Here is a 9803-nt window from a genome sequence, read left to right as displayed (position 1 = left end):
TTCCCCCTCCTTTTTTCCCCTTTTTCTTTCCCCTTTCCCATTCTCATTCCCCCCCTTCCCATTCACCTTTTTCCTCTTCCCCTTCCCTTCCTTCCCTCTTTTTCTTCCCCCTTCCCTTTTCCCCTTTCCCTTTCCTGTTTTCCTTCCTTCTTCCCCCTTCCACCTTTCCCCTTTCTCCTTCTCCTTTCCCCTTTCCTGTTCTCCTTCCTGCTTCCCCCATCCACCTTTCCCCTTTCTCCTTCTCCTTCCCCCTTCCCCTTTCCCTTTTTCCCTCCCCGTTCTCCTTCTTCCCCTCCTTCCTCCTTTCCCTTTTTCCTTTTCCCCTCATTCCCCTTCTTCCCCTCCTTACCCTTTCTCCTTACCCCTTCTCCTTCCCCTCCTTCCCTCTTCTCCTTCCCTTTACCCCTTTCCCTTCTCCCTCCCCTCCTATTTCCCCTTCCCCTCCTTCCCTTCTCACCCTCAGCACACATTCCCTTTTCCCAGCTGAGGAGGCAGCCAGGCCAAGGAAAGAGACCCTCCCCCCCATCCTCAGCACAAACACCGATTTCTCATTTCTTACACAGTTTGGGGGTTGTTCCCAAAGCCTCACAGTGGGATCAGGAGCATCTCTCCAATGAAGGAATTTCTTCAGAAGACTGTTTCTGGGCCCTCTCCCTCCCCTTTTATAAAGATCTAATTTTTTTGTTCCCTCTCTTCCCCTGCAGACCCCCTGTGGGATGTGGTCCCTGCTCCTCTCTCCAGGATGGGATTCTCCACTCTCCTGGCTGAAATTCCTCACTGTGTCCTTGCTGTTTGAGCCTCAGCATTAACAGATCCCCGCACCTTGCTGACCCATTCTCTATGGAAAAGGAAACTGGATTTCTTTTCCATTCCCAGGCTGTGCTACGGGAAATATTCACCTACACCATCCCACTGCGGATCAACACTTGAATTTTGACCTGCTCCACCTCAACCTGGGCCAGTTCCCCCTTCCTTAGGCAACCTGGTGGCTCCTAGTTCCCTCAGGAACACCACATCCACGCCAAACTTCACACGGACACCCACTCGGCACAGCTTGTTGCAGCCCCGAATCCCTGGAATCAAGCCGTGCTTTAACCTCAGCCCGACCAACACTCAGATGACAGGCACAAACCACCATATCCAGCTATTTTCCAGGTTTCTGCGTATTCCTCGGCATCCATCCTGTGCAGGCTCTGCCCGGCCACACAGTGGCAGTGGGCAACTGACGGAATGTCCTTGGGCTGCCGGTAGTTTATGTTTAAAAACGGGTGGATGGACAGACAGGAAACACTTCTGAGCAGGTTTAAGCTCCTGAGAAAGCCCAAATTTCTCATTTTAAACCAGAAGAGGCACACCCCGATGCTTTATTTTCATTTTAAGCCAAGTGAGGCACATCACGGAGCTGTATCTCCAGGACAGCTCTGTGCGAGAGCAGATAAGGGATGTCCCACTCCCTGCTTTGAAACACTCACCGGAGAGCAAAGCTTCCTGATTTGCCAGTGTTTTCCTAAGAGCGTAAAGCTCAGAGCCGAGGACACAAATGAGCTGTGACAGTAAATACCCAGCGGAGCAGACTAATGACACGCCCAGGGGCTGGAATGCCGCCTCAGCCTGGAGCGGGCTGCCTAAGCCGGGTGTTCGAGAGATGGGAACTGAGCCGGGAACACGGACTGGGAAATCCTGCTGCCTGGCATTTCCCAGTTTAATAGTTCCATCTGCTGGGATCCTGCAAGTCTGCCGTGTCTCGAAATCACACTGCCCACCACAAAAACACGAGCGCACCCAGGCGAGCGGGGCTGGGGCAGCACCTTCGGGTCGAACATCCCCGGGGAACGCAGGACGCTCCTGCCTTTCCACGGTGTTGCTTGACCTTTCTGTGGCTGCTCCCTGGCACAGAGAGCTGCCAAAAGAGGCTGGGTCTCGGGCAGAAAGATGTCAAAAGAGGCTGGGTCCCGGGCAGAAAGATGTCAAAAGAGGCTGGATCCCGGGGACAAAGGTGCCAAAAGAGGCTGGGTCCCGCTCTGTCACCCGGGCTGTGCTGCAGGGCCCGTTCACAGGCGCGATCCCGCTACCGACCGCCACGGGAGCTTTGACCTGCTCCGTCTCCGACCTGGGCCGGTTCACCCCTCCTTAGGCGACCTGGTGGCCCCCGGCTCCCCCGGGGCCACCATATCGATGCCGGCCTTAGCCTGGACGCCCGCTCGGCACAGCGCCCTGCAGCCCAGAACCCCCGGGCTCACGCCGTCCTCCAGCCTCAGCCTCCCCGGAGCTTGGATTACAGGCACAAGCCACCGTGCCCGGCTGGCCACCGGCGCTGCCTCCGCTCTCCATCACTCCAGGACCAGCTCCTGCAGCTCCTCCTGCCTCGCCACGGCAGCTGGGAACTCGCAGCGGGATGAATTAATGCCTCAGCAGAGCAGCGGGAACACAGGGGAGGAGCATCGGACACGGGAAGCAAAATTCAGCTCTTCCAAGTGAACATTCAGTGCAATACTTTGGTTTAGAAAGCACAAGTTAAGCTGTTCTAAGCCCAAAATTTAAGTTCATGGTCCTTCTTCTGGATGTGTCCAGTGAAAGCTCAGAAGGATCCGAGGAAAAGGGTCTGAAAGGCAGCCTGTTCACTGCAGGTGTAATGAGCTGAATGATTCTCAGAGAAGGATATCAAAGTAACAAAAATCTAATGCAAGGAGTAAAATGCAGGAGCCTCCTGCTTTTATCCATTCCCTGCCACAACAGGCAGCTGTTTAGAAACACTTGCACAGAGTATTTTTGATCTTCACTGTGCGTTTTGCCTCTCTCGGGGGTCTCAAAGAGACCTGCCCCAGGCAACCCATGGGAATAACTGCCAGGACTGGGGGTGCTGCAGGTCACCTCCCCTCTCTGGTTCCACGAATGGCTCGAAGAATGGTGTCTGCATTGCATTTCTCCAGTGCAGAGGTCAAGGCAAGGGTGTCCTGCCCCAGCAGGGACGTGCCTCTGCTCCAGACACGGACACACCTCCTCCTGAAGGCACAGGGACACCTCCTGCCCTGCCAGACCCACTCGGGAGGTGTCTCAGCATTTCTTAGTGGAGCAAAGTCCGGGGCTAAAGTACACCTGGCAATCCCATCTCGGAGAAGAAAAACAAGATTTTCCCCTGTGCTGCACAAGCCTGAAGCCTTAAGGGCGTCAGGGCTGCACGGGAGAGATCCCACATCCTGCTCTGGGCTCCCATGATCTACTTAAGGAAGAGCTGTCTGTGACAGCTGGAGTTTTGGTTAAAGGCATTAGGATAATGATTTAGGGGTCATGGGCATGAGGAGATGGAGGCTTGGCATCCACAAACAGGGGAGAAAGGCAAGCCATGCACACAGAGAGAACACTAAACACATCCAGGCATCTTCCACCCGCTCCTCCTGCCACTGACACAGGGATTTGTTCTTCATGCCACAAATACACACATATAACATGTGAAAAAACCACAGCAGGAGGGAATTGGGAGAGCAGGGACATGAAACTACCTGTTTTCCCTGAGAAAATCTGATGGGAATGAGCTTGGCAGACTAAGGAGGGACAAGGATGACAAAGATGTAGGTGTGACAGCGGTGCTGGGCTGCTGGTGAGGCACCAAAGCAACACCTAAAATAAAACCTGAGCCCACTCAGAGCTGGGGAAACCTCAGTTGCTCATTTTGAGCTCAGGGGCAGCTCTGCCCTGTGGAGCTTCTCTGACAGCCGGTTGCTTTGTCCTGCTCTGCGGGAGCAGCTGCTCCAGGATCCTGCTGAGCTTCTCCACACAGGAGCTGTGGCTTTGTGCAGGGAGTTATGGCTAAGCTGAGCTCCAGCCTCCCAAAGAACCAGCTTGGGGATCCCACTGAGCTCCAAAGCTCCCGCCCTTTGAGGGTCAGGCAATCACAGAATCACAGCATGGAACCACAAAATACCCTGAGTTGGAAGGGACCCACGAGGATCATCGAGTGCAGTTCATGGCCCTGCACAGGACACCCCAAAAATCACACCCTGTGCCTCAGAAATCAGTTTTACCCTTGTTAAGGCTTCAGGATTTTTCAGGCTGATGTTGCCGTGGTGGTGATCCAGGATTTTGGCATATAGAGATTTAGTCAGGCAGTATCCCCTCCCCCCAAAATCTCCTCTATCTCCCCCCAAAATTTCCTCTATCTCCCCCCAAAATTTCCTCTATCTCACCCCAAAATTTCCTCTATCTCCTCCCAAAAATACCCTGGGAAACAGGGCCCAGTTTGTTTGCCAGTAACTTCAGACATCTTAATGTATTTAAGGTATAAAATAACCCCAAACAGCCTGGAATCAGAGAATCTCAGAATGGTTTGGGGTAGAAAGGACCTTAAAGACCATCCAGTTCCAACACCCCGCCATGGGTGTGGGAACTAGCCCAGGTTGCTCCAAGCCCCATCCAGCCTGGCCTGGAACATTTCCAGTGATGGGGCAGCCACAGCTCCTCTGAGCAACCTGTGCCAGGGCCTCACCACCCTCACAGCCAACAATTCCTTCCCAATATCCCATCTCTCCCTGCCCTCTGGCAGTGGGAAGCCATTCCCTCTTGTCCTGTCCCTCCATACCTTGTCCAAAGTCCCTCTCCAGCCTCTTTAGGCACTGGAAGGGGCTCTAAGCCTCCCTGGAGCCTTCTCTTCTCCAGGTGTCAAACTGTTTTTCCTGCTGGGAGGCCACTTTGGAAGAGCTCTTCCTTGCTTCCACAGGAGGCTGGAGGAATACCAGGGAGACCAGGACCAGGTTTTCCCCTGATGGTAAATGTAGGATTTCTAGTGATTCTTCGGGATCCTCATTGCATCATTTCCACAGACACAGACTAACAGAAACCTGCTGCAGCCAGCATACTCTCCAAAAGTTCTTTCCCACCTCTACTCCTTCCCTAACTGTTTCATTCACCTTTTGGGAAGATCCCAAGGATCTGTTTCGTGCCACTCTGCTGTAGAACACGCACCTTTGGAGGCTGCAGGATCAGTTTCCTGCCAATCCCAGCTGGGGTTGCACAGGCACAGGCGTTGCAGAATCACAGGAAACAGGGCCGAGACATCCCTGGGGACAATTCCCACCCCTCCCTGTCCACAGGCAGGAGTCACCACGGCCAAGTGCTCTCGGAAAGCGCCTCTTACCCTGACTCACCCCACCAGAGGACACTTGGCCCATTGTGTCACGTATCTCCGTGACAGATCTACCCCTGGAATGCCATTGTTATATCAAGGATATAATTTGTTTTTACAACAGGAGAATTTATCTAACACAGATACTAAGCCCAAAGCCTTATTATATTCCCTTTTCCTTCCTTGGAAAGCCACAAAGGCCTTTGAAGGATCAGTGCAAGAGAAGCTTTTCCCATCTCCCCCTGCCAATAGAGCAAGCAAAGATGGGCTACACCTTATTAAAACAGGTTTGGCCTGATGATCCAAACTGATTGGAATTTGATTTATATTCAAGGAGATAAAAACAGGGATGGGTATCGATCCATTTCCTCAAGGTTTGATTAATTCACTGTGACAGCACATGGATCACCAGTGGAGGACAGAACATGCCAACACAGCTGTGTTGGAAATCCATGGAAAACAATAAATGCAAACCCTGGTACCCACCCTGCCCACAAGTTCCTTAGGGATAATGAAAGATAAAGAACAGCCAGGCCCAGGTGAGTTACCACAAGGTCCTACAGATATTTGTTATCTTTTCCCCCAGGTTTAACCCCCTAATCACTTTATTACCATAATTGCTTTTTACTCTCCAGGCTGTAAATCAGCAGCATACAACAGGCACTCCATCCAGTGACACGCTGTCAGTCAGGGCTTACCTTTAAAATATTCAACTTGCTTTTAAAATATTTAACTTACTTTTAAAATATTTACCTTCTTCAGGCTACCAAGTAACTCGCTGGGGGTTACCAAGGCCCCGAGAAGGGTTTTAATTCTTAAACAGATGTATGAAACTGAACCCCTACTAAGAGCTTGCATTTTTCAGGTAACCCAGAACATCTTCAGGTGTTTTAAGTGCTTTTGTTGGGTATTTGACCTTGAAAATCAATCAGCACCATAAGATCCTGTGCTATATCGAGCATATAGTGCCCAAAGGTGCATTTCTTTCCCTGGAGGTGGTTACAGGGGGTAGATTTATATCAATTTTCTTCAGGCTGAGCACCGAGGTGAAGAATCTGTCTTGCTCAGACCACCACACTTCATCTGTGGTGGCACATTCCCATCCCACAGTGAATTAAGTCATTATCTCAAAAACAAGGACCTGTCTTTCAAAACTTCCTGTGCTGGGACAAATTCCCAGTTTAAAGGCTCATCACTTTAAAATTCCCATTTTAAGGGCTGTGTTATCTCCTGGCTCTCCAAGGGGAGCTGGAGTGGCTCTGCAGGGACACAGCACTGGGGTTCCTTGCACAGAGAAGCCTTTATTCACTTCACTAAAGTTATGCCATTTCCATGCTGCTTCCTGTTTCCCATCCTTCCTGTTCCTTCATGGAAACCAACAGGACTCTACACTGAAATGTTCCAAAAGTAGGTGGTGCTCTCTCTCCAGCTTCTCCCCCATTCCCTGGGGGATTGGTAAACGTGAGCTGCGGGAATTTACGTGCACAGGGTTTATTAGTGACTAATCTGAGATCTTAACTCCTGAAAGTGCTGAGTTCTCAGATGTCTTCTTGCTCTATCATCCTAAGGAGCATGAAGAATTACTTTAAAGACACGTGCCAGGCCATGTAAAACCTTCCTCTGGTGCACAGACAGCAAGGACAGGAATTTTTCCTGAAGGGCAGGGAGGATCCTCAGAAACAAATCCCAGTGCAGGTGGAAAAGATTTGCCTGAGTGAATCCCATTTCTTTTTCTGAGGAAAAACTTCTCTCCTGTGTGGGTGACCATGCACAGGAACAGATTGCCCAGAGAGAGTGTGGAGTCTCCTCTACTGGAGATATTCCAGAACCACCTGGGCAAAATCCTGTGGAGATTGGACCAGATGACCCACTGTGGTCCCTTCCAACCTGACCCATCCTGGGATTCTATGACATGTTGCCACATCCCCCATTCTCAGTTAAGCTTGGGCTTTCCTGTGTGAAGATGTGCAGCTGCACCACTTCTCTTTGCCAGGATTTGAGACATGGATGATGGGAAGATCAATTTTGGATTCTTCCAGCAGGTCACACAGTGGCAGAAGCGCAATCACAGCCTGGAGCAAACACGGTTCCTCTCGGCCATGGGCCCACCCAGGGCAGGACATGCACCAGGAAAGGAGCAGGTCTGAGCTGGCAAAGGGATGGCAGAGATTGGAGCAGCCTCTCTTTGCTGATATCAAGCACAGGCAGGCAGGATCCCTGCAGGGAGAGGAGCCAGGCAGGACGTGGCCGCTGAGTCATGGGAAGGGCCTGTCCCCTGGGATCGGCCCCACAACGGCCCCAGTGCAGGAGCAGCTGGCACTGGAACACCTGAAGGTATTCCACGGGTCCCATCACTCCCAGTTTAGCAAAAGGAGAAAAGGAGTTCTGGAAAGCTGTGAAATGGGCAAAGCCAAAGCTGGCCAAGCCCTGTTTGCACCCAATCCCGAAGGAGGAGGGACAACGCTCCGACAAACCACAAAAAGCTGTGATTCGAGAGGAGAGACCTGAGGAACATTATGTCAGGGTGCAAAATGTGGAGAAGGTGATGGAAAAGTAACTTTCCGACTTTGGTTACTCGTTGGGGTTTGTGCCTTGTGGTACCCACACAGGCACAGCCACCCCCTTCCCGCAGCCCCGACAGCCGAGCGTCCCAAACCCCATCCCGTGCTCCCCTGGCAGGGTGCTTTGAGATCCATGTTTCCCAGCTGGTGAAGAAAGCCCCAAAGGAAACTCTCAGCTACTAAAAAGGAAAGTAGAACGACCTCAGCACGGTCACACCCTCCCCTCAACGCCTCGCACTGTCAGAACAAAAGCTCTAAAAAGTCATTTCCTGAAAGCACAAAACGCTGCTCTGAGGCAGCGGGAAGGGCCATCCGTGCAGGAACACGGGCAAGGCAGGGCCTTAAAGCTCCTGACATCACCTTTCCCAAGTATTTTGAGGAGCACTCGTGGTCTCGTGCTGCCTGATTGACTGAACTTGTGCTCTCCAGCACGGAAGTGGCCACAGGGAGCGGAGCCAAGTAGAAACCCACTAACATCCACATCCTGATGGTAATTTTAGCCCTGCAAGCATTCAGCCCTCTGTTTAGATAAATATCCCTTGCTGGTTAGAGGAGGCTGAGCCAGCTGCATCCAGCGGGATCAGGGCTTGCTGTAAATCCCGATCCAGTCCAATAATTAGCAGTTTTATCTGCTGTTTTAATCGTCAGAGCGTGAACTCTGGCACAGTGGGGACACTCCTGAGCCCTGGGTCAGCAGGACATGCCCCTGGTGCTGCCTCTCATTAGGAGAGGCCACGGATGGCATGTTTTCCTTGGCATCCTCCCTCTTTGCTCGCTGCTGGAAAGAGCAAAAGCTTCCTTGGAAACTCCTATCGACGTTGTAGAATCACAGAATTCCCTGAGTTGGAAGGGACCCACAAGGAAATCACTTCTTGCTTTAGTTTTCCAACCCCTGGCCCTGCACAGGACACCCCAACAATCCCACCTTGTCCCTGTCCAAACCCTCCTGGAGCTCTGGCAGCCTTGGGGCCTTGCCCACTGCCCTGGGGAGCCTGTTCAGTGCCAACCACCCTCTGGGGAAAGAATCTTTTCCTGAGATCCGACCTAACCCTCCCCTGGCACAGCTCCAGCCGTTCCCTCGGGTCCTGTCACTGGTCACCAGAGCTCGGTGCTTGATCCCTCAGTAATTCTGTGGTCCAGGAAACCTCCTGTTCCTCTAAAGACACCAAACCATTTCCCTTTGGCTGTCCCAAGGGGGATTCCTTTGCATGTGCCACATGCCTGCCATAAAAATAAACTCAAAATTTGGTATTTTTGATGGGATGGGAGGATCTGGTGAGGTCCCCTCCACACAATGCCAAGGGAACACACACCAGGAGAAGATGGACCACACACATGGAGACCCCGGAGTGATCAAGTACGTCCTAGTGGAAGGTGTCCCTGCCCATGACAGAGGGGTGGAATGAGATGGGCTTTAGGGTCCCTTACAATGCAAACCATTCCGGGATTCTGGGATTCCAGGATTCTGGTTTTGTGTTCCAGATGCCGCTTCCCTTGTCTCTGCTCCACGAGCTCAGAAGCAGCCGCCAAACCAGAATTACTTTCCTGCCAGCAGGAATCACGTATGCACCCCCTGCTCCAGCGCCCAGGCTGGGAGGAACAGCCCTGCAGTGTTCCCTGTCCAAGCCTCTCAGTGTTCCCTGTCCCAGCCCCGCTGGCACATTCCCAGGAGCGCAGGGCTGGGACAGGTCCCGGCTGCGGGACCGGCCCGACGTGTGTGAGCAGGAGCTGCTCTGTGTCACCCGGGCGTGCCGGGACACGGCTCCCGGAGCACCGGGGACGGACGTGGGCGAGCGCTGCGCTTCCAGGGTTGTCCAGGGCTGGAGTTTCACCGATTGGAATTACAGGGAGTGTCCCGAGAGAACACGGAGTTGTAAACCCGATGATGCATCACAGAATCACAGAGTGGTTTGGGTTGAAAGGGACCAAAAGGATGATCCAGTGCCACCCCCTGCCATGGGCAGGGACACCTTCCCCTGTCCCAGGTCGCTCCAAGCCCCGTCCAACCTGGTCCGGAACACTTCCAGGGATCCAGGGGCAGCCACAGCTTCTCTGGGTACCCTGTGCAGGGTCTCACCGCCCTCACAGTGCAGACCCACCACGCCCAGACAGGGATTTATCCC

At 52.7% G+C, this 9803-nt stretch overlaps 1 protein-coding gene across 1 annotated transcript in view; it reads right to left on the bottom strand.

Annotated features, from left to right (window-relative positions):
• Nucleotides 1–9803, bottom strand: part of LOC116788859 (maestro heat-like repeat-containing protein family member 6) — a 946858-nt gene that overhangs the window by 31800 nt on the left and 905255 nt on the right. The gene's annotated exons all lie outside the window — the stretch shown is intronic.

The sequence above is a fragment of the Chiroxiphia lanceolata genome, chromosome 6 (genome assembly GCF_009829145.1).
Source record: "Chiroxiphia lanceolata isolate bChiLan1 chromosome 6, bChiLan1.pri, whole genome shotgun sequence".
In the NCBI taxonomy this organism is placed as follows: domain Eukaryota; kingdom Metazoa; phylum Chordata; class Aves; order Passeriformes; family Pipridae; genus Chiroxiphia; species Chiroxiphia lanceolata.
The sequence above is the reverse complement of the archived record's forward strand: the minus strand, read 5'-3'. Positions and strand labels throughout refer to the sequence as shown.